Source organism: Mytilus edulis, chromosome 7 (genome assembly GCF_963676685.1).
Source record: "Mytilus edulis chromosome 7, xbMytEdul2.2, whole genome shotgun sequence".
Classification (NCBI taxonomy): Eukaryota; Metazoa; Mollusca; class Bivalvia; order Mytilida; family Mytilidae; genus Mytilus; species Mytilus edulis.
In genome coordinates this window covers 89846580-89869270 of record NC_092350.1, presented here as the reverse complement: position 1 = coordinate 89869270, position 22691 = coordinate 89846580, and the positions used below count along the sequence as shown (strand labels likewise).

The 22691-nt window shown below is 37.0% G+C and overlaps 59 non-coding genes across 59 annotated transcripts; all 59 read left to right on the top strand.

The window, feature by feature from the left end:
• Nucleotides 1–352: 352 nt before the first annotated feature.
• Nucleotides 353–425, top strand: Trnat-cgu (transfer RNA threonine (anticodon CGU)). The gene has a single exon. It is a non-coding gene; the product is annotated as a tRNA-Thr (tRNA).
• A 216-nt stretch (nucleotides 426–641) lies between these two features.
• Nucleotides 642–712, top strand: Trnag-gcc (transfer RNA glycine (anticodon GCC)). The gene has a single exon. It is a non-coding gene; the product is annotated as a tRNA-Gly (tRNA).
• Nucleotides 713–1075: 363 nt separating this feature from the next.
• On the top strand, nucleotides 1076–1148 carry Trnat-cgu (transfer RNA threonine (anticodon CGU)). Its single transcript has one exon. It is a non-coding gene; the product is annotated as a tRNA-Thr (tRNA).
• Nucleotides 1149–1364: 216 nt separating this feature from the next.
• Nucleotides 1365–1435, top strand: Trnag-ccc (transfer RNA glycine (anticodon CCC)). Its single transcript has one exon. It is a non-coding gene; the product is annotated as a tRNA-Gly (tRNA).
• A 363-nt stretch (nucleotides 1436–1798) lies between these two features.
• On the top strand, nucleotides 1799–1871 carry Trnat-cgu (transfer RNA threonine (anticodon CGU)). The gene has a single exon. It is a non-coding gene; the product is annotated as a tRNA-Thr (tRNA).
• Nucleotides 1872–2087: 216 nt separating this feature from the next.
• Trnag-ccc (transfer RNA glycine (anticodon CCC)) lies at nucleotides 2088–2158 on the top strand. Its single transcript has one exon. It is a non-coding gene; the product is annotated as a tRNA-Gly (tRNA).
• Nucleotides 2159–2521: 363 nt separating this feature from the next.
• On the top strand, nucleotides 2522–2594 carry Trnat-cgu (transfer RNA threonine (anticodon CGU)). Its single transcript has one exon. It is a non-coding gene; the product is annotated as a tRNA-Thr (tRNA).
• A 216-nt stretch (nucleotides 2595–2810) lies between these two features.
• On the top strand, nucleotides 2811–2881 carry Trnag-gcc (transfer RNA glycine (anticodon GCC)). The gene has a single exon. It is a non-coding gene; the product is annotated as a tRNA-Gly (tRNA).
• A 363-nt stretch (nucleotides 2882–3244) lies between these two features.
• Trnat-cgu (transfer RNA threonine (anticodon CGU)) lies at nucleotides 3245–3317 on the top strand. The gene has a single exon. It is a non-coding gene; the product is annotated as a tRNA-Thr (tRNA).
• Nucleotides 3318–3533: 216 nt separating this feature from the next.
• Nucleotides 3534–3604, top strand: Trnag-ccc (transfer RNA glycine (anticodon CCC)). Its single transcript has one exon. It is a non-coding gene; the product is annotated as a tRNA-Gly (tRNA).
• Nucleotides 3605–3967: 363 nt separating this feature from the next.
• Trnat-cgu (transfer RNA threonine (anticodon CGU)) lies at nucleotides 3968–4040 on the top strand. The gene has a single exon. It is a non-coding gene; the product is annotated as a tRNA-Thr (tRNA).
• A 216-nt stretch (nucleotides 4041–4256) lies between these two features.
• Trnag-ucc (transfer RNA glycine (anticodon UCC)) lies at nucleotides 4257–4327 on the top strand. Its single transcript has one exon. It is a non-coding gene; the product is annotated as a tRNA-Gly (tRNA).
• Nucleotides 4328–4690: 363 nt separating this feature from the next.
• On the top strand, nucleotides 4691–4763 carry Trnat-cgu (transfer RNA threonine (anticodon CGU)). Its single transcript has one exon. It is a non-coding gene; the product is annotated as a tRNA-Thr (tRNA).
• A 216-nt stretch (nucleotides 4764–4979) lies between these two features.
• Nucleotides 4980–5050, top strand: Trnag-gcc (transfer RNA glycine (anticodon GCC)). The gene has a single exon. It is a non-coding gene; the product is annotated as a tRNA-Gly (tRNA).
• A 363-nt stretch (nucleotides 5051–5413) lies between these two features.
• Nucleotides 5414–5486, top strand: Trnat-cgu (transfer RNA threonine (anticodon CGU)). Its single transcript has one exon. It is a non-coding gene; the product is annotated as a tRNA-Thr (tRNA).
• A 216-nt stretch (nucleotides 5487–5702) lies between these two features.
• Nucleotides 5703–5773, top strand: Trnag-ccc (transfer RNA glycine (anticodon CCC)). Its single transcript has one exon. It is a non-coding gene; the product is annotated as a tRNA-Gly (tRNA).
• A 363-nt stretch (nucleotides 5774–6136) lies between these two features.
• Trnat-cgu (transfer RNA threonine (anticodon CGU)) lies at nucleotides 6137–6209 on the top strand. The gene has a single exon. It is a non-coding gene; the product is annotated as a tRNA-Thr (tRNA).
• A 650-nt stretch (nucleotides 6210–6859) lies between these two features.
• Trnat-cgu (transfer RNA threonine (anticodon CGU)) lies at nucleotides 6860–6932 on the top strand. Its single transcript has one exon. It is a non-coding gene; the product is annotated as a tRNA-Thr (tRNA).
• A 216-nt stretch (nucleotides 6933–7148) lies between these two features.
• Trnag-ccc (transfer RNA glycine (anticodon CCC)) lies at nucleotides 7149–7219 on the top strand. Its single transcript has one exon. It is a non-coding gene; the product is annotated as a tRNA-Gly (tRNA).
• Nucleotides 7220–7582: 363 nt separating this feature from the next.
• Nucleotides 7583–7655, top strand: Trnat-cgu (transfer RNA threonine (anticodon CGU)). The gene has a single exon. It is a non-coding gene; the product is annotated as a tRNA-Thr (tRNA).
• Nucleotides 7656–7871: 216 nt separating this feature from the next.
• Nucleotides 7872–7942, top strand: Trnag-ccc (transfer RNA glycine (anticodon CCC)). The gene has a single exon. It is a non-coding gene; the product is annotated as a tRNA-Gly (tRNA).
• Nucleotides 7943–8305: 363 nt separating this feature from the next.
• On the top strand, nucleotides 8306–8378 carry Trnat-cgu (transfer RNA threonine (anticodon CGU)). Its single transcript has one exon. It is a non-coding gene; the product is annotated as a tRNA-Thr (tRNA).
• Nucleotides 8379–8594: 216 nt separating this feature from the next.
• Trnag-ccc (transfer RNA glycine (anticodon CCC)) lies at nucleotides 8595–8665 on the top strand. The gene has a single exon. It is a non-coding gene; the product is annotated as a tRNA-Gly (tRNA).
• A 363-nt stretch (nucleotides 8666–9028) lies between these two features.
• Nucleotides 9029–9101, top strand: Trnat-cgu (transfer RNA threonine (anticodon CGU)). The gene has a single exon. It is a non-coding gene; the product is annotated as a tRNA-Thr (tRNA).
• Nucleotides 9102–9317: 216 nt separating this feature from the next.
• Trnag-ccc (transfer RNA glycine (anticodon CCC)) lies at nucleotides 9318–9388 on the top strand. Its single transcript has one exon. It is a non-coding gene; the product is annotated as a tRNA-Gly (tRNA).
• A 363-nt stretch (nucleotides 9389–9751) lies between these two features.
• Trnat-cgu (transfer RNA threonine (anticodon CGU)) lies at nucleotides 9752–9824 on the top strand. Its single transcript has one exon. It is a non-coding gene; the product is annotated as a tRNA-Thr (tRNA).
• A 216-nt stretch (nucleotides 9825–10040) lies between these two features.
• On the top strand, nucleotides 10041–10111 carry Trnag-ccc (transfer RNA glycine (anticodon CCC)). The gene has a single exon. It is a non-coding gene; the product is annotated as a tRNA-Gly (tRNA).
• Nucleotides 10112–10474: 363 nt separating this feature from the next.
• On the top strand, nucleotides 10475–10547 carry Trnat-cgu (transfer RNA threonine (anticodon CGU)). The gene has a single exon. It is a non-coding gene; the product is annotated as a tRNA-Thr (tRNA).
• A 216-nt stretch (nucleotides 10548–10763) lies between these two features.
• Nucleotides 10764–10834, top strand: Trnag-ccc (transfer RNA glycine (anticodon CCC)). The gene has a single exon. It is a non-coding gene; the product is annotated as a tRNA-Gly (tRNA).
• A 363-nt stretch (nucleotides 10835–11197) lies between these two features.
• Trnat-cgu (transfer RNA threonine (anticodon CGU)) lies at nucleotides 11198–11270 on the top strand. The gene has a single exon. It is a non-coding gene; the product is annotated as a tRNA-Thr (tRNA).
• Nucleotides 11271–11486: 216 nt separating this feature from the next.
• Trnag-ccc (transfer RNA glycine (anticodon CCC)) lies at nucleotides 11487–11557 on the top strand. The gene has a single exon. It is a non-coding gene; the product is annotated as a tRNA-Gly (tRNA).
• Nucleotides 11558–11920: 363 nt separating this feature from the next.
• Trnat-cgu (transfer RNA threonine (anticodon CGU)) lies at nucleotides 11921–11993 on the top strand. Its single transcript has one exon. It is a non-coding gene; the product is annotated as a tRNA-Thr (tRNA).
• A 216-nt stretch (nucleotides 11994–12209) lies between these two features.
• Nucleotides 12210–12280, top strand: Trnag-ccc (transfer RNA glycine (anticodon CCC)). The gene has a single exon. It is a non-coding gene; the product is annotated as a tRNA-Gly (tRNA).
• A 363-nt stretch (nucleotides 12281–12643) lies between these two features.
• Nucleotides 12644–12716, top strand: Trnat-cgu (transfer RNA threonine (anticodon CGU)). Its single transcript has one exon. It is a non-coding gene; the product is annotated as a tRNA-Thr (tRNA).
• A 649-nt stretch (nucleotides 12717–13365) lies between these two features.
• On the top strand, nucleotides 13366–13438 carry Trnat-cgu (transfer RNA threonine (anticodon CGU)). Its single transcript has one exon. It is a non-coding gene; the product is annotated as a tRNA-Thr (tRNA).
• A 216-nt stretch (nucleotides 13439–13654) lies between these two features.
• On the top strand, nucleotides 13655–13725 carry Trnag-ccc (transfer RNA glycine (anticodon CCC)). Its single transcript has one exon. It is a non-coding gene; the product is annotated as a tRNA-Gly (tRNA).
• A 363-nt stretch (nucleotides 13726–14088) lies between these two features.
• On the top strand, nucleotides 14089–14161 carry Trnat-cgu (transfer RNA threonine (anticodon CGU)). Its single transcript has one exon. It is a non-coding gene; the product is annotated as a tRNA-Thr (tRNA).
• Nucleotides 14162–14377: 216 nt separating this feature from the next.
• Nucleotides 14378–14448, top strand: Trnag-ccc (transfer RNA glycine (anticodon CCC)). Its single transcript has one exon. It is a non-coding gene; the product is annotated as a tRNA-Gly (tRNA).
• A 363-nt stretch (nucleotides 14449–14811) lies between these two features.
• On the top strand, nucleotides 14812–14884 carry Trnat-cgu (transfer RNA threonine (anticodon CGU)). Its single transcript has one exon. It is a non-coding gene; the product is annotated as a tRNA-Thr (tRNA).
• A 216-nt stretch (nucleotides 14885–15100) lies between these two features.
• Nucleotides 15101–15171, top strand: Trnag-ccc (transfer RNA glycine (anticodon CCC)). The gene has a single exon. It is a non-coding gene; the product is annotated as a tRNA-Gly (tRNA).
• A 362-nt stretch (nucleotides 15172–15533) lies between these two features.
• On the top strand, nucleotides 15534–15606 carry Trnat-cgu (transfer RNA threonine (anticodon CGU)). The gene has a single exon. It is a non-coding gene; the product is annotated as a tRNA-Thr (tRNA).
• A 647-nt stretch (nucleotides 15607–16253) lies between these two features.
• On the top strand, nucleotides 16254–16326 carry Trnat-cgu (transfer RNA threonine (anticodon CGU)). The gene has a single exon. It is a non-coding gene; the product is annotated as a tRNA-Thr (tRNA).
• A 216-nt stretch (nucleotides 16327–16542) lies between these two features.
• Nucleotides 16543–16613, top strand: Trnag-ccc (transfer RNA glycine (anticodon CCC)). The gene has a single exon. It is a non-coding gene; the product is annotated as a tRNA-Gly (tRNA).
• Nucleotides 16614–16975: 362 nt separating this feature from the next.
• Trnat-cgu (transfer RNA threonine (anticodon CGU)) lies at nucleotides 16976–17048 on the top strand. The gene has a single exon. It is a non-coding gene; the product is annotated as a tRNA-Thr (tRNA).
• A 216-nt stretch (nucleotides 17049–17264) lies between these two features.
• Nucleotides 17265–17335, top strand: Trnag-ccc (transfer RNA glycine (anticodon CCC)). Its single transcript has one exon. It is a non-coding gene; the product is annotated as a tRNA-Gly (tRNA).
• Nucleotides 17336–17697: 362 nt separating this feature from the next.
• Trnat-cgu (transfer RNA threonine (anticodon CGU)) lies at nucleotides 17698–17770 on the top strand. Its single transcript has one exon. It is a non-coding gene; the product is annotated as a tRNA-Thr (tRNA).
• Nucleotides 17771–17986: 216 nt separating this feature from the next.
• Nucleotides 17987–18057, top strand: Trnag-ccc (transfer RNA glycine (anticodon CCC)). The gene has a single exon. It is a non-coding gene; the product is annotated as a tRNA-Gly (tRNA).
• Nucleotides 18058–18419: 362 nt separating this feature from the next.
• Nucleotides 18420–18492, top strand: Trnat-cgu (transfer RNA threonine (anticodon CGU)). Its single transcript has one exon. It is a non-coding gene; the product is annotated as a tRNA-Thr (tRNA).
• A 216-nt stretch (nucleotides 18493–18708) lies between these two features.
• On the top strand, nucleotides 18709–18779 carry Trnag-ccc (transfer RNA glycine (anticodon CCC)). Its single transcript has one exon. It is a non-coding gene; the product is annotated as a tRNA-Gly (tRNA).
• A 362-nt stretch (nucleotides 18780–19141) lies between these two features.
• Trnat-cgu (transfer RNA threonine (anticodon CGU)) lies at nucleotides 19142–19214 on the top strand. The gene has a single exon. It is a non-coding gene; the product is annotated as a tRNA-Thr (tRNA).
• Nucleotides 19215–19430: 216 nt separating this feature from the next.
• Trnag-ccc (transfer RNA glycine (anticodon CCC)) lies at nucleotides 19431–19501 on the top strand. Its single transcript has one exon. It is a non-coding gene; the product is annotated as a tRNA-Gly (tRNA).
• Nucleotides 19502–19863: 362 nt separating this feature from the next.
• On the top strand, nucleotides 19864–19936 carry Trnat-cgu (transfer RNA threonine (anticodon CGU)). The gene has a single exon. It is a non-coding gene; the product is annotated as a tRNA-Thr (tRNA).
• Nucleotides 19937–20152: 216 nt separating this feature from the next.
• Nucleotides 20153–20223, top strand: Trnag-ccc (transfer RNA glycine (anticodon CCC)). The gene has a single exon. It is a non-coding gene; the product is annotated as a tRNA-Gly (tRNA).
• Nucleotides 20224–20585: 362 nt separating this feature from the next.
• Nucleotides 20586–20658, top strand: Trnat-cgu (transfer RNA threonine (anticodon CGU)). The gene has a single exon. It is a non-coding gene; the product is annotated as a tRNA-Thr (tRNA).
• Nucleotides 20659–20874: 216 nt separating this feature from the next.
• Trnag-ccc (transfer RNA glycine (anticodon CCC)) lies at nucleotides 20875–20945 on the top strand. The gene has a single exon. It is a non-coding gene; the product is annotated as a tRNA-Gly (tRNA).
• A 362-nt stretch (nucleotides 20946–21307) lies between these two features.
• On the top strand, nucleotides 21308–21380 carry Trnat-cgu (transfer RNA threonine (anticodon CGU)). Its single transcript has one exon. It is a non-coding gene; the product is annotated as a tRNA-Thr (tRNA).
• Nucleotides 21381–21596: 216 nt separating this feature from the next.
• Trnag-ccc (transfer RNA glycine (anticodon CCC)) lies at nucleotides 21597–21667 on the top strand. Its single transcript has one exon. It is a non-coding gene; the product is annotated as a tRNA-Gly (tRNA).
• Nucleotides 21668–22029: 362 nt separating this feature from the next.
• Trnat-cgu (transfer RNA threonine (anticodon CGU)) lies at nucleotides 22030–22102 on the top strand. The gene has a single exon. It is a non-coding gene; the product is annotated as a tRNA-Thr (tRNA).
• A 216-nt stretch (nucleotides 22103–22318) lies between these two features.
• Trnag-ccc (transfer RNA glycine (anticodon CCC)) lies at nucleotides 22319–22389 on the top strand. The gene has a single exon. It is a non-coding gene; the product is annotated as a tRNA-Gly (tRNA).
• The last annotated feature ends 302 nt before the right edge of the window (nucleotides 22390–22691 follow it).

Genomic DNA, 22691 nt, shown 5'->3' with positions numbered 1-22691 from the left:
CCTTTTACACTCTTCAAAAATTGAAATACTAATAAAAAAAAAAGTTTTAAGGTTAATTTCTTTTCATGTAGATATTTTTTTCTTTCACGAATGCATCAAGCGGTTACTACATGTATATGTATGCTTGATTTAAACCTTACCTATTAACTAGCTACAGAGTTTGCACTTTCGTTGGTTTTAGCCAAAGCATCATATTACTACTTTGATTGGCTAAATACATGCTTTCCTTTAAAAAGGAACTGAACAAAATGAGTTTTCTAGTATTCTATCCTGAATTTGGCTTTTTACATCAAATTTCGAGAGAAATTTTGCCTGATGAACATATACTACATTAAGCGAAAGATGCGTCAAAGCCCCTATAGCTCAGTGGTTAGAGCACTGGTCTCGTAAACCAGGGGTCGTGAGTTCGACTCTCACTGGGGGCAGATTTTGCCACCTTTTTACGCAAAACCCCTTGCTTTTAACAAATTTTTGTTCCTATTGCCCGTGACAGTTTTTCTCGATTTAACTACAGGTCTGTTGCAAGAATGTTAGATGTATATGACAAGTTGATGTATTTTCTGGTGAACAGTAGACAAGTTGCAGTATCACAGGGTACCCGGATATATAGAAATACATAAAATTCACTTCTTCATATTGAAGCGCCGCTGGTGTAGTGGTATGATGCAAGATTGCCATTCTTGCGACCCGGGTTTGATTCCCGGGCGGCGCAAATTTTTGCCACCTTTTACACTCTTCAAAAATTGAAATACTAATAAAAAAAAAAGTTTTAAGGTTAATTTCTTTTCATGTAGATATTTTTTTCTTTCACGAATGCATCAAGCGGTTACTACATGTATATGTATGCTTGATTTAAACCTTACCTATTAACTAGCTACAGAGTTTGCACTTTCGTTGGTTTTAGCCAAAGCATCATATTACTACTTTGATTGGCTAAATACATGCTTTCCTTTAAAAAGGAACTGAACAAAATGAGTTTTCTAGTATTCTATCCTGAATTTGGCTTTTTACATCAAATTTCGAGAGAAATTTTGCCTGATGAACATATACTACATTAAGCGAAAGATACGTCAAAGCCCCTATAGCTCAGTGGTTAGAGCACTGGTCTCGTAAACCAGGGGTCGTGAGTTCGACTCTCACTGGGGGCAGATTTTGCCACCTTTTTACGCAAAACCCCTTGCTTTTAACAAATTTTTGTTCCTATTGCCCGTGACAGTTTTTCTCGATTTAACTACAGGTCTGTTGCAAGAATGTTAGATGTATATGACAAGTTGATGTATTTTCTGGTGAACAGTAGACAAGTTGCAGTATCACAGGGTACCCGGATATATAGAAATACATAAAATTCACTTCTTCATATTGAAGCGCCGCTGGTGTAGTGGTATCATGCAAGATTCCCATTCTTGCGACCCGGGTTCGATTCCCGGGCGGCGCAAATTTTTGCCACCTTTTACACTCTTCAAAAATTGAAATACTAATAAAAAAAAAAGTTTTAAGGTTAATTTCTTTTCATGTAGATATTTTTTTCTTTCACGAATGCATCAAGCGGTTACTACATGTATATGTATGCTTGATTTAAACCTTACCTATTAACTAGCTACAGAGTTTGCACTTTCGTTGGTTTTAGCCAAAGCATCATATTACTACTTTGATTGGCTAAATACATGCTTTCCTTTAAAAAGGAACTGAACAAAATGAGTTTTCTAGTATTCTATCCTGAATTTGGCTTTTTACATCAAATTTCGAGAGAAATTTTGCCTGATGAACATATACTACATTAAGCGAAAGATACGTCAAAGCCCCTATAGCTCAGTGGTTAGAGCACTGGTCTCGTAAACCAGGGGTCGTGAGTTCGACTCTCACTGGGGGCAGATTTTGCCACCTTTTTACGCAAAACCCCTTGCTTTTAACAAATTTTTGTTCCTATTGCCCGTGACAGTTTTTCTCGATTTAACTACAGGTCTGTTGCAAGAATGTTAGATGTATATGACAAGTTGATGTATTTTCTGGTGAACAGTAGACAAGTTGCAGTATCACAGGGTACCCGGATATATAGAAATACATAAAATTCACTTCTTCATATTGAAGCGCCGCTGGTGTAGTGGTATCATGCAAGATTCCCATTCTTGCGACCCGGGTTCGATTCCCGGGCGGCGCAAATTTTTGCCACCTTTTACACTCTTCAAAAATTGAAATACTAATAAAAAAAAAAGTTTTAAGGTTAATTTCTTTTCATGTAGATATTTTTTTCTTTCACGAATGCATCAAGCGGTTACTACATGTATATGTATGCTTGATTTAAACCTTACCTATTAACTAGCTACAGAGTTTGCACTTTCGTTGGTTTTAGCCAAAGCATCATATTACTACTTTGATTGGCTAAATACATGCTTTCCTTTAAAAAGGAACTGAACAAAATGAGTTTTCTAGTATTCTATCCTGAATTTGGCTTTTTACATCAAATTTCGAGAGAAATTTTGCCTGATGAACATATACTACATTAAGCGAAAGATACGTCAAAGCCCCTATAGCTCAGTGGTTAGAGCACTGGTCTCGTAAACCAGGGGTCGTGAGTTCGACTCTCACTGGGGGCAGATTTTGCCACCTTTTTACGCAAAACCCCTTGCTTTTAACAAATTTTTGTTCCTATTGCCCGTGACAGTTTTTCTCGATTTAACTACAGGTCTGTTGCAAGAATGTTAGATGTATATGACAAGTTGATGTATTTTCTGGTGAACAGTAGACAAGTTGCAGTATCACAGGGTACCCGGATATATAGAAATACATAAAATTCACTTCTTCATATTGAAGCGCCGCTGGTGTAGTGGTATGATGCAAGATTGCCATTCTTGCGACCCGGGTTCGATTCCCGGGCGGCGCAAATTTTTGCCACCTTTTACACTCTTCAAAAATTGAAATACTAATAAAAAAAAAAGTTTTAAGGTTAATTTCTTTTCATGTAGATATTTTTTTCTTTCACGAATGCATCAAGCGGTTACTACATGTATATGTATGCTTGATTTAAACCTTACCTATTAACTAGCTACAGAGTTTGCACTTTCGTTGGTTTTAGCCAAAGCATCATATTACTACTTTGATTGGCTAAATACATGCTTTCCTTTAAAAAGGAACTGAACAAAATGAGTTTTCTAGTATTCTATCCTGAATTTGGCTTTTTACATCAAATTTCGAGAGAAATTTTGCCTGATGAACATATACTACATTAAGCGAAAGATGCGTCAAAGCCCCTATAGCTCAGTGGTTAGAGCACTGGTCTCGTAAACCAGGGGTCGTGAGTTCGACTCTCACTGGGGGCAGATTTTGCCACCTTTTTACGCAAAACCCCTTGCTTTTAACAAATTTTTGTTCCTATTGCCCGTGACAGTTTTTCTCGATTTAACTACAGGTCTGTTGCAAGAATGTTAGATGTATATGACAAGTTGATGTATTTTCTGGTGAACAGTAGACAAGTTGCAGTATCACAGGGTACCCGGATATATAGAAATACATAAAATTCACTTCTTCATATTGAAGCGCCGCTGGTGTAGTGGTATCATGCAAGATTCCCATTCTTGCGACCCGGGTTCGATTCCCGGGCGGCGCAAATTTTTGCCACCTTTTACACTCTTCAAAAATTGAAATACTAATAAAAAAAAAAGTTTTAAGGTTAATTTCTTTTCATGTAGATATTTTTTTCTTTCACGAATGCATCAAGCGGTTACTACATGTATATGTATGCTTGATTTAAACCTTACCTATTAACTAGCTACAGAGTTTGCACTTTCGTTGGTTTTAGCCAAAGCATCATATTACTACTTTGATTGGCTAAATACATGCTTTCCTTTAAAAAGGAACTGAACAAAATGAGTTTTCTAGTATTCTATCCTGAATTTGGCTTTTTACATCAAATTTCGAGAGAAATTTTGCCTGATGAACATATACTACATTAAGCGAAAGATACGTCAAAGCCCCTATAGCTCAGTGGTTAGAGCACTGGTCTCGTAAACCAGGGGTCGTGAGTTCGACTCTCACTGGGGGCAGATTTTGCCACCTTTTTACGCAAAACCCCTTGCTTTTAACAAATTTTTGTTCCTATTGCCCGTGACAGTTTTTCTCGATTTAACTACAGGTCTGTTGCAAGAATGTTAGATGTATATGACAAGTTGATGTATTTTCTGGTGAACAGTAGACAAGTTGCAGTATCACAGGGTACCCGGATATATAGAAATACATAAAATTCACTTCTTCATATTGAAGCGCCGCTGGTGTAGTGGTATCATGCAAGATTTCCATTCTTGCGACCCGGGTTCGATTCCCGGGCGGCGCAAATTTTTGCCACCTTTTACACTCTTCAAAAATTGAAATACTAATAAAAAAAAAAGTTTTAAGGTTAATTTCTTTTCATGTAGATATTTTTTTCTTTCACGAATGCATCAAGCGGTTACTACATGTATATGTATGCTTGATTTAAACCTTACCTATTAACTAGCTACAGAGTTTGCACTTTCGTTGGTTTTAGCCAAAGCATCATATTACTACTTTGATTGGCTAAATACATGCTTTCCTTTAAAAAGGAACTGAACAAAATGAGTTTTCTAGTATTCTATCCTGAATTTGGCTTTTTACATCAAATTTCGAGAGAAATTTTGCCTGATGAACATATACTACATTAAGCGAAAGATGCGTCAAAGCCCCTATAGCTCAGTGGTTAGAGCACTGGTCTCGTAAACCAGGGGTCGTGAGTTCGACTCTCACTGGGGGCAGATTTTGCCACCTTTTTACGCAAAACCCCTTGCTTTTAACAAATTTTTGTTCCTATTGCCCGTGACAGTTTTTCTCGATTTAACTACAGGTCTGTTGCAAGAATGTTAGATGTATATGACAAGTTGATGTATTTTCTGGTGAACAGTAGACAAGTTGCAGTATCACAGGGTACCCGGATATATAGAAATACATAAAATTCACTTCTTCATATTGAAGCGCCGCTGGTGTAGTGGTATGATGCAAGATTGCCATTCTTGCGACCCGGGTTCGATTCCCGGGCGGCGCAAATTTTTGCCACCTTTTACACTCTTCAAAAATTGAAATACTAATAAAAAAAAAAGTTTTAAGGTTAATTTCTTTTCATGTAGATATTTTTTTCTTTCACGAATGCATCAAGCGGTTACTACATGTATATGTATGCTTGATTTAAACCTTACCTATTAACTAGCTACAGAGTTTGCACTTTCGTTGGTTTTAGCCAAAGCATCATATTACTACTTTGATTGGCTAAATACATGCTTTCCTTTAAAAAGGAACTGAACAAAATGAGTTTTCTAGTATTCTATCCTGAATTTGGCTTTTTACATCAAATTTCGAGAGAAATTTTGCCTGATGAACATATACTACATTAAGCGAAAGATACGTCAAAGCCCCTATAGCTCAGTGGTTAGAGCACTGGTCTCGTAAACCAGGGGTCGTGAGTTCGACTCTCACTGGGGGCAGATTTTGCCACCTTTTTACGCAAAACCCCTTGCTTTTAACAAATTTTTGTTCCTATTGCCCGTGACAGTTTTTCTCGATTTAACTACAGGTCTGTTGCAAGAATGTTAGATGTATATGACAAGTTGATGTATTTTCTGGTGAACAGTAGACAAGTTGCAGTATCACAGGGTACCCGGATATATAGAAATACATAAAATTCACTTCTTCATATTGAAGCGCCGCTGGTGTAGTGGTATCATGCAAGATTCCCATTCTTGCGACCCGGGTTCGATTCCCGGGCGGCGCAAATTTTTGCCACCTTTTACACTCTTCAAAAATTGAAATACTAATAAAAAAAAAAGTTTTAAGGTTAATTTCTTTTCATGTAGATATTTTTTTCTTTCACGAATGCATCAAGCGGTTACTACATGTATATGTATGCTTGATTTAAACCTTACCTATTAACTAGCTACAGAGTTTGCACTTTCGTTGGTTTTAGCCAAAGCATCATATTACTACTTTGATTGGCTAAATACATGCTTTCCTTTAAAAAGGAACTGAACAAAATGAGTTTTCTAGTATTCTATCCTGAATTTGGCTTTTTACATCAAATTTCGAGAGAAATTTTGCCTGATGAACATATACTACATTAAGCGAAAGATACGTCAAAGCCCCTATAGCTCAGTGGTTAGAGCACTGGTCTCGTAAACCAGGGGTCGTGAGTTCGACTCTCACTGGGGGCAGATTTTGCCACCTTTTTACGCAAAACCCCTTGCTTTTAACAAATTTTTGTTCCTATTGCCCGTGACAGTTTTTCTCGATTTAACTACAGGTCTGTTGCAAGAATGTTAGATGTATATGACAAGTTGATGTATTTTCTGGTGAACAGTAGACAAGTTGCAGTATCACAGGGTACCCGGATATATAGAAATACATAAAATTCACTTCTTCATATTGAAGCGCCGCTGGTGTAGTGGTATGATGCAAGATTCCCATTCTTGCGACCCGGGTTCGATTCCCGGGCGGCGCAAATTTTTGCCACCTTTTACACTCTTCAAAAATTGAAATACTAATAAAAAAAAAAGTTTTAAGGTTAATTTCTTTTCATGTAGATATTTTTTTCTTTCACGAATGCATCAAGCGGTTACTACATGTATATGTATGCTTGATTTAAACCTTACCTATTAACTAGCTACAGAGTTTGCACTTTCGTTGGTTTTAGCCAAAGCATCATATTACTACTTTGATTGGCTAAATACATGCTTTCCTTTAAAAAGGAACTGAACAAAATGAGTTTTCTAGTATTCTATCCTGAATTTGGCTTTTTACATCAAATTTCGAGAGAAATTTTGCCTGATGAACATATACTACATTAAGCGAAAGATACGTCAAAGCCCCTATAGCTCAGTGGTTAGAGCACTGGTCTCGTAAACCAGGGGTCGTGAGTTCGACTCTCACTGGGGGCAGATTTTGCCACCTTTTTACGCAAAACCCCTTGCTTTTAACAAATTTTTGTTCCTATTGCCCGTGACAGTTTTTCTCGATTTAACTACAGGTCTGTTGCAAGAATGTTAGATGTATATGACAAGTTGATGTATTTTCTGGTGAACAGTAGACAAGTTGCAGTATCACAGGGTACCCGGATATATAGAAATACATAAAATTCACTTCTTCATATTGAAGCGCCGCTGGTGTAGTGGTATCATGCAAGATTCCCATTCTTGCGACCCGGGTTCGATTCCCGGGCGGCGCAAATTTTTGCCACCTTTTACACTCTTCAAAAATTGAAATACTAATAAAAAAAAAAGTTTTAAGGTTAATTTCTTTTCATGTAGATATTTTTTTCTTTCACGAATGCATCAAGCGGTTACTACATGTATATGTATGCTTGATTTAAACCTTACCTATTAACTAGCTACAGAGTTTGCACTTTCGTTGGTTTTAGCCAAAGCATCATATTACTACTTTGATTGGCTAAATACATGCTTTCCTTTAAAAAGGAACTGAACAAAATGAGTTTTCTAGTATTCTATCCTGAATTTGGCTTTTTACATCAAATTTCGAGAGAAATTTTGCCTGATGAACATATACTACATTAAGCGAAAAATACGTCAAAGCCCCTATAGCTCAGTGGTTAGAGCACTGGTCTCGTAAACCAGGGGTCGTGAGTTCGACTCTCACTGGGGGCAGATTTTGCCACCTTTTTACGCAAAACCCCTTGCTTTTAACAAATTTTTCTTCCTATTGCCCGTGACAGTTTTTCTCGATTTAACTACAGGTCTGTTGCAAGAATGTTAGATGTATATGACAAGTTGATGTATTTTCTGGTGAACAGTAGACAAGTTGCAGTATCACAGGGTACCCGGATATATAGAAATACATAAAATTCACTTCTTCATATTGAAGCGCCGCTGGTGTAGTGGTATCATGCAAGATTCCCATTCTTGCGACCCGGGTTCGATTCCCGGGCGGCGCAAATTTTTGCCACCTTTTACACTCTTCAAAAATTGAAATACTAATAAAAAAAAAAGTTTTAAGGTTAATTTCTTTTCATGTAGATATTTTTTTCTTTCACGAATGCATCAAGCGGTTACTACATGTATATGTATGCTTGATTTAAACCTTACCTATTAACTAGCTACAGAGTTTGCACTTTCGTTGGTTTTAGCCAAAGCATCATATTACTACTTTGATTGGCTAAATACATGCTTTCCTTTAAAAAGGAACTGAACAAAATGAGTTTTCTAGTATTCTATCCTGAATTTGGCTTTTTACATCAAATTTCGAGAGAAATTTTGCCTGATGAACATATACTACATTAAGCGAAAGATGCGTCAAAGCCCCCATAGCTCAGTGGTTAGAGCACTGGTCTCGTAAACCAGGGGTCGTGAGTTCGACTCTCACTGGGGGCAGATTTTGCCACCTTTTTACGCAAAACCCCTTGCTTTTAACAAATTTTTGTTCCTATTGCCCGTGACAGTTTTTCTCGATTTAACTACAGGTCTGTTGCAAGAATGTTAGATGTATATGACAAGTTGATGTATTTTCTGGTGAACAGTAGACAAGTTGCAGTATCACAGGGTACCCGGATATATAGAAATACATAAAATTCACTTCTTCATATTGAAGCGCCGCTGGTGTAGTGGTATCATGCAAGATTCCCATTCTTGCGACCCGGGTTCGATTCCCGGGCGGCGCAAATTTTTGCCACCTTTTACACTCTTCAAAAATTGAAATACTAATAAAAAAAAAAGTTTTAAGGTTAATTTCTTTTCATGTAGATATTTTTTTCTTTCACGAATGCATCAAGCGGTTACTACATGTATATGTATGCTTGATTTAAACCTTACCTATTAACTAGCTACAGAGTTTGCACTTTCGTTGGTTTTAGCCAAAGCATCATATTACTACTTTGATTGGCTAAATACATGCTTTCCTTTAAAAAGGAACTGAACAAAATGAGTTTTCTAGTATTCTATCCTGAATTTGGCTTTTTACATCAAATTTCGAGAGAAATTTTGCCTGATGAACATATACTACATTAAGCGAAAGATGCGTCAAAGCCCCCATAGCTCAGTGGTTAGAGCACTGGTCTCGTAAACCAGGGGTCGTGAGTTCGACTCTCACTGGGGGCAGATTTTGCCACCTTTTTACGCAAAACCCCTTGCTTTTAACAAATTTTTGTTCCTATTGCCCGTGACAGTTTTTCTCGATTTAACTACAGGTCTGTTGCAAGAATGTTAGATGTATATGACAAGTTGATGTATTTTCTGGTGAACAGTAGACAAGTTGCAGTATCACAGGGTACCCGGATATATAGAAATACATAAAATTCACTTCTTCATATTGAAGCGCCGCTGGTGTAGTGGTATCATGCAAGATTCCCATTCTTGCGACCCGGGTTCGATTCCCGGGCGGCGCAAATTTTTGCCACCTTTTACACTCTTCAAAAATTGAAATACTAATAAAAAAAAAAGTTTTAAGGTTAATTTCTTTTCATGTAGATATTTTTTTCTTTCACGAATGCATCAAGCGGTTACTACATGTATATGTATGCTTGATTTAAACCTTACCTATTAACTAGCTACAGAGTTTGCACTTTCGTTGGTTTTAGCCAAAGCATCATATTACTACTTTGATTGGCTAAATACATGCTTTCCTTTAAAAAGGAACTGAACAAAATGAGTTTTCTAGTATTCTATCCTGAATTTGGCTTTTTACATCAAATTTCGAGAGAAATTTTGCCTGATGAACATATACTACATTAAGCGAAAGATGCGTCAAAGCCCCCATAGCTCAGTGGTTAGAGCACTGGTCTCGTAAACCAGGGGTCGTGAGTTCGACTCTCACTGGGGGCAGATTTTGCCACCTTTTTACGCAAAACCCCTTGCTTTTAACAAATTTTTGTTCCTATTGCCCGTGACAGTTTTTCTCGATTTAACTACAGGTCTGTTGCAAGAATGTTAGATGTATATGACAAGTTGATGTATTTTCTGGTGAACAGTAGACAAGTTGCAGTATCACAGGGTACCCGGATATATAGAAATACATAAAATTCACTTCTTCATATTGAAGCGCCGCTGGTGTAGTGGTATCATGCAAGATTCCCATTCTTGCGACCCGGGTTCGATTCCCGGGCGGCGCAAATTTTTGCCACCTTTTACACTCTTCAAAAATTGAAATACTAATAAAAAAAAAAGTTTTAAGGTTAATTTCTTTTCATGTAGATATTTTTTTCTTTCACGAATGCATCAAGCGGTTACTACATGTATATGTATGCTTGATTTAAACCTTACCTATTAACTAGCTACAGAGTTTGCACTTTCGTTGGTTTTAGCCAAAGCATCATATTACTACTTTGATTGGCTAAATACATGCTTTCCTTTAAAAAGGAACTGAACAAAATGAGTTTTCTAGTATTCTATCCTGAATTTGGCTTTTTACATCAAATTTCGAGAGAAATTTTGCCTGATGAACATATACTACATTAAGCGAAAGATGCGTCAAAGCCCCCATAGCTCAGTGGTTAGAGCACTGGTCTCGTAAACCAGGGGTCGTGAGTTCGACTCTCACTGGGGGCAGATTTTGCCACCTTTTTACGCAAAACCCCTTGCTTTTAACAAATTTTTGTTCCTATTGCCCGTGACAGTTTTTCTCGATTTAACTACAGGTCTGTTGCAAGAATGTTAGATGTATATGACAAGTTGATGTATTTTCTGGTGAACAGTAGACAAGTTGCAGTATCACAGGGTACCCGGATATATAGAAATACATAAAATTCACTTCTTCATATTGAAGCGCCGCTGGTGTAGTGGTATCATGCAAGATTCCCATTCTTGCGACCCGGGTTCGATTCCCGGGCGGCGCAAATTTTTGCCACCTTTTACACTCTTCAAAAATTGAAATACTAATAAAAAAAAAAGTTTTAAGGTTAATTTCTTTTCATGTAGATATTTTTTTCTTTCACGAATGCATCAAGCGGTTACTACATGTATATGTATGCTTGATTTAAACCTTACCTATTAACTAGCTACAGAGTTTGCACTTTCGTTGGTTTTAGCCAAAGCATCATATTACTACTTTGATTGGCTAAATACATGCTTTCCTTTAAAAAGGAACTGAACAAAATGAGTTTTCTAGTATTCTATCCTGAATTTGGCTTTTTACATCAAATTTCGAGAGAAATTTTGCCTGATGAACATATACTACATTAAGCGAAAGATGCGTCAAAGCCCCTATAGCTCAGTGGTTAGAGCACTGGTCTCGTAAACCAGGGGTCGTGAGTTCGACTCTCACTGGGGGCAGATTTTGCCACCTTTTTACGCAAAACCCCTTGCTTTTAACAAATTTTTGTTCCTATTGCCCGTGACAGTTTTTCTCGATTTAACTACAGGTCTGTTGCAAGAATGTTAGATGTATATGACAAGTTGATGTATTTTCTGGTGAACAGTAGACAAGTTGCAGTATCACAGGGTACCCGGATATATAGAAATACATAAAATTCACTTCTTCATATTGAAGCGCCGCTGGTGTAGTGGTATCATGCAAGATTCCCATTCTTGCGACCCGGGTTCGATTCCCGGGCGGCGCAAATTTTTGCCACCTTTTACACTCTTCAAAAATTGAAATACTAATAAAAAAAAAAGTTTTAAGGTTAATTTCTTTTCATGTAGATATTTTTTTCTTTCACGAATGCATCAAGCGGTTACTACATGTATATGTATGCTTGATTTAAACCTTACCTATTAACTAGCTACAGAGTTTGCACTTTCGTTGGTTTTAGCCAAAGCATCATATTACTACTTTGATTGGCTAAATACATGCTTTCCTTTAAAAAGGAACTGAACAAAATGAGTTTTCTAGTATTCTATCCTGAATTTGGCTTTTTACATCAAATTTCGAGAGAAATTTTGCCTGATGAACATATACTACATTAAGCGAAAGATACGTCAAAGCCCCTATAGCTCAGTGGTTAGAGCACTGGTCTCGTAAACCAGGGGTCGTGAGTTCGACTCTCACTGGGGGCAGATTTTGCCACCTTTTTACGCAAAACCCCTTGCTTTTAACAAATTTTTGTTCCTATTGCCCGTGACAGTTTTTCTCGATTTAACTACAGGTCTGTTGCAAGAATGTTAGATGTATATGACAAGTTGATGTATTTTCTGGTGAACAGTAGACAAGTTGCAGTATCACAGGGTACCCGGATATATAGAAATACATAAAATTCACTTCTTCATATTGAAGCGCCGCTGGTGTAGTGGTATCATGCAAGATTCCCATTCTTGCGACCCGGGTTCGATTCCCGGGCGGCGCAAATTTTTGCCACCTTTTACACTCTTCAAAAATTGAAATACTAATAAAAAAAAAAGTTTTAAGGTTAATTTCTTTTCATGTAGATATTTTTTTCTTTCACGAATGCATCAAGCGGTTACTACATGTATATGTATGCTTGATTTAAACCTTACCTATTAACTAGCTACAGAGTTTGCACTTTCGTTGGTTTTAGCCAAAGCATCATATTACTACTTTGATTGGCTAAATACATGCTTTCCTTTAAAAAGGAACTGAACAAAATGAGTTTTCTAGTATTCTATCCTGAATTTGGCTTTTTACATCAAATTTCGAGAGAAATTTTGCCTGATGAACATATACTACATTAAGCGAAAGATGCGTCAAAGCCCCTATAGCTCAGTGGTTAGAGCACTGGTCTCGTAAACCAGGGGTCGTGAGTTCGACTCTCACTGGGGGCAGATTTTGCCACCTTTTTACGCAAAACCCCTTGCTTTTAACAAATTTTTGTTCCTATTGCCCGTGACAGTTTTTCTCGATTTAACTACAGGTCTGTTGCAAGAATGTTAGATGTATATGACAAGTTGATGTATTTTCTGGTGAACAGTAGACAAGTTGCAGTATCACAGGGTACCCGGATATATAGAAATACATAAAATTCACTTCTTTATATTGAAGCGCCGCTGGTGTAGTGGTATCATGCAAGATTCCCATTCTTGCGACCGGGTTCGATTCCCGGGCGGCGCAAATTTTTGCCACCTTTTACACTCTTCAAAAATTGAAATACTAATAAAAAAAAAAGTTTTAAGGTTAATTTCTTTTCATGTAGATATTTTTTTCTTTCACGAATGCATCAAGCGGTTACTACATGTATATGTATGCTTGATTTAAACCTTACCTATTAACTAGCTACAGAGTTTGCACTTTCGTTGGTTTTAGCCAAAGCATCATATTACTACTTTGATTGGCTAAATACATGCTTTCCTTTAAAAAGGAACTGAACAAAATGAGTTTTCTAGTATTCTATCCTGAATTTGGCTTTTTACATCAAATTTCGAGAGAAATTTTGCCTGATGAACATATACTACATTAAGCGAAAGATGCGTCAAAGCCCCTATAGCTCAGTGGTTAGAGCACTGGTCTCGTAAACCAGGGGTCGTGAGTTCGACTCTCACTGGGGGCAGATTTTGCCACCTTTTTACGCAAAACCCCTTGCTTTTAACAAATTTTTGTTCCTATTGCCCGTGACAGTTTTTCTCGATTTAACTACAGGTCTGTTGCAAGAATGTTAGATGTATATGACAAGTTGATGTATTTTCTGGTGAACAGTAGACAAGTTGCAGTATCACAGGGTACCCGGATATATAGAAATACATAAAATTCACTTCTTCATATTGAAGCGCCGCTGGTGTAGTGGTATCATGCAAGATTCCCATTCTTGCGACCCGGGTTCGATTCCCGGGCGGCGCAAATTTTTGCCACCTTTTACACTCTTCAAAAATTGAAATACTAATAAAAAAAAAAGTTTTAAGGTTAATTTCTTTTCATGTAGATATTTTTTTCTTTCACGAATGCATCAAGCGGTTACTACATGTATATGTATGCTTGATTTAAACCTTACCTATTAACTAGCTACAGAGTTTGCACTTTCGTTGGTTTTAGCCAAAGCATCATATTACTACTTTGATTGGCTAAATACATGCTTTCCTTTAAAAAGGAACTGAACAAAATGAGTTTTCTAGTATTCTATCCTGAATTTGGCTTTTTACATCAAATTTCGAGAGAAATTTTGCCTGATGAACATATACTACATTAAGCGAAAGATGCGTCAAAGCCCCTATAGCTCAGTGGTTAGAGCACTGGTCTCGTAAACCAGGGGTCGTGAGTTCGACTCTCACTGGGGGCAGATTTTGCCACCTTTTTACGCAAAACCCCTTGCTTTTAACAAATTTTTGTTCCTATTGCCCGTGACAGTTTTTCTCGATTTAACTACAGGTCTGTTGCAAGAATGTTAGATGTATATGACAAGTTGATGTATTTTCTGGTGAACAGTAGACAAGTTGCAGTATCACAGGGTACCCGGATATATAGAAATACATAAAATTCACTTCTTCATATTGAAGCGCCGCTGGTGTAGTGGTATCATGCAAGATTCCCATTCTTGCGACCCGGGTTCGATTCCCGGGCGGCGCAAATTTTTGCCACCTTTTACACTCTTCAAAAATTGAAATACTAATAAAAAAAAAAGTTTTAAGGTTAATTTCTTTTCATGTAGATATTTTTTTCTTTCACGAATGCATCAAGCGGTTACTACATGTATATGTATGCTTGATTTAAACCTTACCTATTAACTAGCTACAGAGTTTGCACTTTCGTTGGTTTTAGCCAAAGCATCATATTACTACTTTGATTGGCTAAATACATGCTTTCCTTTAAAAAGGAACTGAACAACATGAATTTTCTAGTATTTTATCCTAAATTTGGCTTTTTACATCAAATTTAGAGAGAAATTTTGCCTGATGAACATATACTACATTAAGCGAAAGATGCGTCAAAGCCCCTATAGCTCAGTGGTTAGAGCACTGGTCTCGTAAACCAGGGGTCGTGAGTTCGACTCTCACTGGGGGCAGATTTTGCCACCTTTTTACGCAAAACCCCTTGCTTTTAACAAATTTTTCTTCCTATTGCCCGTGACAGTTTTTCTCGATTTAACTACAGGTCTGTTGCAAGAATGTTAGATGTATATGACAAGTTGATGTATTTTATGGTGAACAGTAGACAAGTTGCAGTATCACAGGGTACCCGGATATATAGAAATACATAAAATTCACTTCTTCATATTGAAGCGCCGCTGGTGTAGTGGTATCATGCAAGATTCCCATTCTTGCGACCCGGGTTCGATTCCCGGGCGGCGCAAATTTTTGCCACCTTTTACACTCTTCAAAAATTGAAATACTAATAAAATAAAAGTTTTAAGGTTAATTTCTTTTCATGTAGATATTTTTTTCTTTCACGAATGCATCAAGCGGTTACTATATGTATATGTATGCTTGATTTAAACCTTACCTATTAACTAGCTACAGAGTTTGCACTTTCGTTGGTTTTAGCCAAAGCATCATATTACTACTTTGATTGGCTAAATACATGCTTTCCTTTAAAAAGGAACTGAACAACATGAATTTTCTAGTATTTTATCCTAAATTTGGCTTTTTACATCAAATTTAGAGAGAAATTTTGCCTGATGAACATATACTACATTAAGCGAAAGATGCGTCAAAGCCCCTATAGCTCAGTGGTTAGAGCACTGGTCTCGTAAACCAGGGGTCGTGAGTTCGACTCTCACTGGGGGCAGATTTTGCCACCTTTTTACGCAAAACCCCTTGCTTTTAACAAATTTTTCTTCCTATTGCCCGTGACAGTTTTTCTCGATTTAACTACAGGTCTGTTGCAAGAATGTTAGATGTATATGACAAGTTGATGTATTTTATGGTGAACAGTAGACAAGTTGCAGTATCACAGGGTACCCGGATATATAGAAATACATAAAATTCACTTCTTCATATTGAAGCGGCTGGTGTAGTGGTATCATGCAAGATTCCCATTCTTGCGACCCGGGTTCGATTCCCGGGCGGCGCAAATTTTTGCCACCTTTTACACTCTTCAAAAATTGAAATACTAATAAAATAAAAGTTTTAAGGTTAATTTCTTTTCATGTAGATATTTTTTTCTTTCACGAATGCATCAAGCGGTTACTATATGTATATGTATGCTTGATTTAAACCTTACCTATTAACTAGCTACAGAGTTTGCACTTTCGTTGGTTTTAGCCAAAGCATCATATTACTACTTTGATTGGCTAAATACATGCTTTCCTTTAAAAAGGAACTGAACAACATGAATTTTCTAGTATTTTATCCTAAATTTGGCTTTTTACATCAAATTTAGAGAGAAATTTTGCCTGATGAACATATACTACATTAAGCGAAAGATGCGTCAAAGCCCCTATAGCTCAGTGGTTAGAGCACTGGTCTCGTAAACCAGGGGTCGTGAGTTCGACTCTCACTGGGGGCAGATTTTGCCACCTTTTTACGCAAAACCCCTTGCTTTTAACAAATTTTTCTTCCTATTGCCCGTGACAGTTTTTCTCGATTTAACTACAGGTCTGTTGCAAGAATGTTAGATGTATATGACAAGTTGATGTATTTTATGGTGAACAGTAGACAAGTTGCAGTATCACAGGGTACCCGGATATATAGAAATACATAAAATTCACTTCTTCATATTGAAGCGCCGCTGGTGTAGTGGTATCATGCAAGATTCCCATTCTTGCGACCCGGGTTCGATTCCCGGGCGGCGCAAATTTTTGCCACCTTTTACACTCTTCAAAAATTGAAATACTAATAAAATAAAAGTTTTAAGGTTAATTTCTTTTCATGTAGATATTTTTTTCTTTCACGAATGCATCAAGCGGTTACTATATGTATATGTATGCTTGATTTAAACCTTACCTATTAACTAGCTACAGAGTTTGCACTTTCGTTGGTTTTAGCCAAAGCATCATATTACTACTTTGATTGGCTAAATACATGCTTTCCTTTAAAAAGGAACTGAACAACATGAATTTTCTAGTATTTTATCCTAAATTTGGCTTTTTACATCAAATTTAGAGAGAAATTTTGCCTGATGAACATATACTACATTAAGCGAAAGATGCGTCAAAGCCCCTATAGCTCAGTGGTTAGAGCACTGGTCTCGTAAACCAGGGGTCGTGAGTTCGACTCTCACTGGGGGCAGATTTTGCCACCTTTTTACGCAAAACCCCTTGCTTTTAACAAATTTTTCTTCCTATTGCCCGTGACAGTTTTTCTCGATTTAACTACAGGTCTGTTGCAAGAATGTTAGATGTATATGACAAGTTGATGTATTTTATGGTGAACAGTAGACAAGTTGCAGTATCACAGGGTACCCGGATATATAGAAATACATAAAATTCACTTCTTCATATTGAAGCGCCGCTGGTGTAGTGGTATCATGCAAGATTCCCATTCTTGCGACCCGGGTTCGATTCCCGGGCGGCGCAAATTTTTGCCACCTTTTACACTCTTCAAAAATTGAAATACTAATAAAATAAAAGTTTTAAGGTTAATTTCTTTTCATGTAGATATTTTTTTCTTTCACGAATGCATCAAGCGGTTACTATATGTATATGTATGCTTGATTTAAACCTTACCTATTAACTAGCTACAGAGTTTGCACTTTCGTTGGTTTTAGCCAAAGCATCATATTACTACTTTGATTGGCTAAATACATGCTTTCCTTTAAAAAGGAACTGAACAACATGAATTTTCTAGTATTTTATCCTAAATTTGGCTTTTTACATCAAATTTAGAGAGAAATTTTGCCTGATGAACATATACTACATTAAGCGAAAGATGCGTCAAAGCCCCTATAGCTCAGTGGTTAGAGCACTGGTCTCGTAAACCAGGGGTCGTGAGTTCGACTCTCACTGGGGGCAGATTTTGCCACCTTTTTACGCAAAACCCCTTGCTTTTAACAAATTTTTCTTCCTATTGCCCGTGACAGTTTTTCTCGATTTAACTACAGGTCTGTTGCAAGAATGTTAGATGTATATGACAAGTTGATGTATTTTATGGTGAACAGTAGACAAGTTGCAGTATCACAGGGTACCCGGATATATAGAAATACATAAAATTCACTTCTTCATATTGAAGCGCCGCTGGTGTAGTGGTATCATGCAAGATTCCCATTCTTGCGACCCGGGTTCGATTCCCGGGCGGCGCAAATTTTTGCCACCTTTTACACTCTTCAAAAATTGAAATACTAATAAAATAAAAGTTTTAAGGTTAATTTCTTTTCATGTAGATATTTTTTTCTTTCACGAATGCATCAAGCGGTTACTATATGTATATGTATGCTTGATTTAAACCTTACCTATTAACTAGCTACAGAGTTTGCACTTTCGTTGGTTTTAGCCAAAGCATCATATTACTACTTTGATTGGCTAAATACATGCTTTCCTTTAAAAAGGAACTGAACAACATGAATTTTCTAGTATTTTATCCTAAATTTGGCTTTTTACATCAAATTTAGAGAGAAATTTTGCCTGATGAACATATACTACATTAAGCGAAAGATGCGTCAAAGCCCCTATAGCTCAGTGGTTAGAGCACTGGTCTCGTAAACCAGGGGTCGTGAGTTCGACTCTCACTGGGGGCAGATTTTGCCACCTTTTTACGCAAAACCCCTTGCTTTTAACAAATTTTTCTTCCTATTGCCCGTGACAGTTTTTCTCGATTTAACTACAGGTCTGTTGCAAGAATGTTAGATGTATATGACAAGTTGATGTATTTTATGGTGAACAGTAGACAAGTTGCAGTATCACAGGGTACCCGGATATATAGAAATACATAAAATTCACTTCTTCATATTGAAGCGCCGCTGGTGTAGTGGTATCATGCAAGATTCCCATTCTTGCGACCCGGGTTCGATTCCCGGGCGGCGCAAATTTTTGCCACCTTTTACACTCTTCAAAAATTGAAATACTAATAAAATAAAAGTTTTAAGGTTAATTTCTTTTCATGTAGATATTTTTTTCTTTCACGAATGCATCAAGCGGTTACTATATGTATATGTATGCTTGATTTAAACCTTACCTATTAACTAGCTACAGAGTTTGCACTTTCGTTGGTTTTAGCCAAAGCATCATATTACTACTTTGATTGGCTAAATACATGCTTTCCTTTAAAAAGGAACTGAACAACATGAATTTTCTAGTATTTTATCCTAAATTTGGCTTTTTACATCAAATTTAGAGAGAAATTTTGCCTGATGAACATATACTACATTAAGCGAAAGATGCGTCAAAGCCCCTATAGCTCAGTGGTTAGAGCACTGGTCTCGTAAACCAGGGGTCGTGAGTTCGACTCTCACTGGGGGCAGATTTTGCCACCTTTTTACGCAAAACCCCTTGCTTTTAACAAATTTTTCTTCCTATTGCCCGTGACAGTTTTTCTCGATTTAACTACAGGTCTGTTGCAAGAATGTTAGATGTATATGACAAGTTGATGTATTTTATGGTGAACAGTAGACAAGTTGCAGTATCACAGGGTACCCGGATATATAGAAATACATAAAATTCACTTCTTCATATTGAAGCGCCGCTGGTGTAGTGGTATCATGCAAGATTCCCATTCTTGCGACCCGGGTTCGATTCCCGGGCGGCGCAAATTTTTGCCACCTTTTACACTCTTCAAAAATTGAAATACTAATAAAATAAAAGTTTTAAGGTTAATTTCTTTTCATGTAGATATTTTTTTCTTTCACGAATGCATCAAGCGGTTACTATATGTATATGTATGCTTGATTTAAACCTTACCTATTAACTAGCTACAGAGTTTGCACTTTCGTTGGTTTTAGCCAAAGCATCATATTACTACTTTGATTGGCTAAATACATGCTTTCCTTTAAAAAGGAACTGAACAACATGAATTTTCTAGTATTTTATCCTAAATTTGGCTTTTTACATCAAATTTAGAGAGAAATTTTGCCTGATGAACATATACTACATTAAGCGAAAGATGCGTCAAAGCCCCTATAGCTCAGTGGTTAGAGCACTGGTCTCGTAAACCAGGGGTCGTGAGTTCGACTCTCACTGGGGGCAGATTTTGCCACCTTTTTACGCAAAACCCCTTGCTTTTAACAAATTTTTCTTCCTATTGCCCGTGACAGTTTTTCTCGATTTAACTACAGGTCTGTTGCAAGAATGTTAGATGTATATGACAAGTTGATGTATTTTATGGTGAACAGTAGACAAGTTGCAGTATCACAGGGTACCCGGATATATAGAAATACATAAAATTCACTTCTTCATATTGAAGCGCCGCTGGTGTAGTGGTATCATGCAAGATTCCCATTCTTGCGACCCGGGTTCGATTCCCGGGCGGCGCAAATTTTTGCCACCTTTTACACTCTTCAAAAATTGAAATACTAATAAAATAAAAGTTTTAAGGTTAATTTCTTTTCATGTAGATATTTTTTTCTTTCACGAATGCATCAAGCGGTTACTATATGTATATGTATGCTTGATTTAAACCTTACCTATTAACTAGCTACAGAGTTTGCACTTTCGTTGGTTTTAGCCAAAGCATCATATTACTACTTTGATTGGCTAAATACATGCTTTCCTTTAAAAAGGAACTGAACAACATGAATTTTCTAGTATTTTATCCTAAATTTGGCTTTTTACATCAAATTTAGAGAGAAATTTTGCCTGATGAACATATACTACATTAAGCGAAAGATGCGTCAAAGCCCCTATAGCTCAGTGGTTAGAGCACTGGTCTCGTAAACCAGGGGTCGTGAGTTCGACTCTCACTGGGGGCAGATTTTGCCACCTTTTTACGCAAAACCCCTTGCTTTTAACAAATTTTTCTTCCTATTGCCCGTGACAGTTTTTCTCGATTTAACTACAGGTCTGTTGCAAGAATGTTAGATGTATATGACAAGTTGATGTATTTTATGGTGAACAGTAGACAAGTTGCAGTATCACAGGGTACCCGGATATATAGAAATACATAAAATTCACTTCTTCATATTGAAGCGCCGCTGGTGTAGTGGTATCATGCAAGATTCCCATTCTTGCGACCCGGGTTCGATTCCCGGGCGGCGCAAATTTTTGCCACCTTTTACACTCTTCAAAAATTGAAATACTAATAAAATAAAAGTTTTAAGGTTAATTTCTTTTCATGTAGATATTTTTTTCTTTCACGAATGCATCAAGCGGTTACTATATGTATATGTATGCTTGATTTAAACCTTACCTATTAACTAGCTACAGAGTTTGCACTTTCGTTGGTTTTAGCCAAAGCATCATATTACTACTTTGATTGGCTAAATACATGCTTTCCTTTAAAAAGGAACTGAACAACATGAATTTTCTAGTATTTTATCCTAAATTTGGCTTTTTACATCAAATTTAGAGAGAAATTTTGCCTGATGAACATATACTACATTAAGCGAAAGATGCGTCAAAGCCCCTATAGCTCAGTGGTTAGAGCACTGGTCTCGTAAACCAGGGGTCGTGAGTTCGACTCTCACTGGGGGCAGATTTTGCCACCTTTTTACGCAAAACCCCTTGCTTTTAACAAATTTTTCTTCCTATTGCCCGTGACAGTTTTTCTCGATTTAACTACAGGTCTGTTGCAAGAATGTTAGATGTATATGACAAGTTGATGTATTTTATGGTGAACAGTAGACAAGTTGCAGTATCACAGGGTACCCGGATATATAGAAATACATAAAATTCACTTCTTCATATTGAAGCGCCGCTGGTGTAGTGGTATCATGCAAGATTCCCATTCTTGCGACCCGGGTTCGATTCCCGGGCGGCGCAAATTTTTGCCACCTTTTACACTCTTCAAAAATTGAAATACTAATAAAATAAAAGTTTTAAGGTTAATTTCTTTTCATGTAGATATTTTTTTCTTTCACGAATGCATCAAGCGGTTACTATATGTATATGTATGCTTGATTTAAACCTTACCTATTAACTAGCTACAGAGTTTGCACTTTCGTTGGTTTTAGCCAAAGCATCATATTACTACTTTGATTGGCTAAATACATGCTTTCCTTTAAAAAGGAACTGAACAACATGAATTTTCTAGTATTTTATCCTAAATTTGGCTTTTTACATCAAATTTAGAGAGAAATTTTGCCTGATGAACATATACTACATTAAGCGAAAGATGCGTCAAAGCCCCTATAGCTCAGTGGTTAGAGCACTGGTCTCGTAAACCAGGGGTCGTGAGTTCGACTCTCACTGGGGGCAGATTTTGCCACCTTTTTACGCAAAACCCCTTGCTTTTAACAAATTTTTCTTCCTATTGCCCGTGACAGTTTTTCTCGATTTAACTACAGGTCTGTTGCAAGAATGTTAGATGTATATGACAAGTTGATGTATTTTATGGTGAACAGTAGACAAGTTGCAGTATCACAGGGTACCCGGATATATAGAAATACATAAAATTCACTTTTTCATATTGAAGCGCCGCTGGTGTAGTGGTATCATGCAAGATTCCCATTCTTGCGACCCGGGTTCGATTCCCGGGCGGCGCAAATTTTTGCCACCTTTTACACTCTTCAAAAATTGAAATACTAATAAAATAAAAGTTTTAAGGTTAATTTCTTTTCATGTAGATATTTTTTTCTTTCACGAATGCATCAAGCGGTTACTATATGTATATGTATGCTTGATTTAAACCTTACCTATTAACTAGCTACAGAGTTTGCACTTTCGTTGGTTTTAGCCAAAGCATCATATTACTACTTTGATTGGCTAAATACATGCTTTCCTTTAAAAAGGAACTGAACAACATGAATTTTCTAGTATTTTATCCTAAATTTGGCTTTTTACATCA